The sequence below is a fragment of the Leuciscus leuciscus genome, assembly GCF_965113295.1.
Source record: "Leuciscus leuciscus genome assembly, chromosome: 23".
In the NCBI taxonomy this organism is placed as follows: domain Eukaryota; kingdom Metazoa; phylum Chordata; class Actinopteri; order Cypriniformes; family Leuciscidae; genus Leuciscus; species Leuciscus leuciscus.
In genome coordinates, this window is record NC_138747.1 from 33,530,501 (window position 1) to 33,533,000 (window position 2,500).

At 50.0% G+C, this 2,500-nt stretch overlaps 1 protein-coding gene across 1 annotated transcript in view; it reads right to left on the minus strand.

Moving 5' to 3' along the window:
* The window catches only part of poc1a (POC1 centriolar protein A), a 145,548-nt gene that overhangs the window by 44,360 nt on the left and 98,688 nt on the right, over positions 1-2,500 (minus strand). The window lies entirely within an intron of this gene.

Here is a 2,500-nt window from a genome sequence, read left to right on the forward strand (position 1 = left end):
TGATTCAGCCCGAGGCATTGGATAATGGCCGCATGGTTAGGGTAAGGTGTGTGCACGGGGATGTGGTGGATTATCCTAGATTGCCCGTGGAAATTCAATTTAGGGGACAAAAACATAGTGTGGAGGTAGCAATTAATCCGCACCTCCGGCATCCGTTAATTTTGGGAACTGATTGGCCAGACTTTAATAAATTATTAGGGATTTTGTGTACGGATGCTTCTTGGGAAAAACCGGAAGGAAAAGAGGCGGTTGCTCAGCTGGGTGAAGCTGAGTTAGAACCTCTGGGTACTGTTTCAGGGGAACAGAGCGTTTCGGGAGGAATTAACTTTCCGGAACGCGATGATTTTCCCCTGGAGCAGTCCCGGGATGAGACACTAAAACATGCTTTTGATCAGGTTCGATCCATCGATGGCCAGCTTCTCCACCCTGACCAACCGCTCTCCTATCCTTATTTCTCAATTTTAAAAGATAAGTTGTATCGGGTGACCCAAGACGCCCAGTCAAAACAAGATACAACTCAGTTGTTAGTTCCTCGAAGCCGCCGGGAAATGCTTTTTCAGGCGGCTCACTGTAATCCAATGGCCGGGCATTTAGGACAAACAGCGACACTAAATCGTCTCATGGCCCGATTCTTTTGGCCGGGCATTCACGAGAACGTGCGCAAGTGGTGTGCGTCTTGTCGTGAATGTCAGTTGGTAAACCCACCGGCTAACCCAAAAGCACCTTTGTGCCCACTTCCTTTAATGCAGGCCCCCTTCGAGCGAATTGGTATGGACCTCGTCGGGCCATTAGAACGGTCAGCACGGGGACACCGCTTTGCATTGGTCCTGGTGGACTATGCAACGCGGTATCCCGAAGCAGTTCCACTCCGCACTATTTCCGCTAAAAGTGTGGCGAGTGCTCTGTTTTCATTGATCTCCCGGGTGGGAATCCCGAAAGAGATTCTCACCGATCAAGGCACGGCGTTTATGTCACGAACCATACGCGAACTTTACGAGTTATTGGGCATTAAAGCGATTCGTACCAGTGTCTATCACCCACAGACAGACGGGCTGGTCGAACGGTTTAATCGCACGTTAAAAACCATGATTCGAAAGTTCGTACAGGAAGACGCCAAAAATTGGGATAAATGGTTAGAACCCCTCTTGTTCGCTGTACGAGAGGTCCCCCAAGCCTCCACGGGGTTTTCCCCCTTCGAGCTTCTCTATGGACGTCAGCCTCGCGGGGTGTTGGACGTCCTTAGAGAAACTTGGGAGGACGGACCTTCAAATAGCAAAAATGAAATTCAGTATGTCATGGACCTGAGAACAAAACTCCACACTTTGGGGCGGCTATCCATGGAGAATTTGTTACAGGCTCAGGACAGACAAAGTCGGTTGTACAACAGGGGGGCTAGACTGCGTCAATTTACACCGGGAGAAAAAGTGCTTGTATTACTTCCCACTTCTAGTTCGAAATTACTCGCAAAGTGGCAAGGACCCTTCGAGGTCACACGGCGAGTTGGGGATCTCAACTATGAGGTAATACGAACAGATAGGGGCGGGGCACATCAAATATACCACCTCAATCTCCTTAAAAAATGGTCGGAGGTGGAGTCAGTGTTGTTGGCGATGGTGGTGAGCGGAGAGGAGGATCTCGGTCCAGAAGCGCTTATCAAAACTCAATCCCTCGCTCTGGACCCTGGGGGAGACCACCTCTCACCATCCCAACTCACTGACATAAAGAATTTACAAGCAGAATTTGCTGATGTGTTCTCGCCTCTGCCTGGTCGTACAGATCTCATTCAGCACCACGTTGAGACAGAGCCGGGGGTGGTAGTTCGCAGCCGGCCGTATCGCCTGCCAGAACATAAAAAAAAAGTAGTGCAGAGCGAATTAGAGGCAATGATGGAAATGGGAGTAATAGAAGAATCCAACAGTGACTGGGCGAGCCCGATAGTTTTGGTTCCCAAAACGGACGGCTCAGTCAGGTTCTGTGTGGATTACAGGAAGGTGAATGCTGTGTCGAAATTCGACGCTTATCCAATGCCTAGGATTGACGAATTGCTTGATCGGCTGGGTACTGCTCGTTTTTATTCGACACTGGACTTAACGAAGGGATATTGGCAGATCCCCTTATCACCTATGTCCAAGGAAAAGACCGCTTTCACCACGCCGTTCGGATTACACCAATTTGTCACCCTTCCTTTCGGTTTGTTCGGGGCTCCGGCAACGTTTCAGCGTCTGATGGACAGAATTCTCCGGCCGCTTGCTGCATATGCTGCTGCCTACTTGGATGACATCATCATCTATAGTGGTGATTGGCAGCGGCATATGCAGCATTTGCGGGCTGTCCTGAAGACGCTGAGAAGGGCTGGACTTACGGCAAACCCAAAGAAGTGTGCTGTTGGGCGGGTGGAAGTTAGATATCTGGGCTTCCACTTGGGTCATGGACAGGTGCGTCCCCAAATTGATAAGACGGCAGCAGTTGCAACTTGTCCAAGACCCAAGACCAAAAAGGA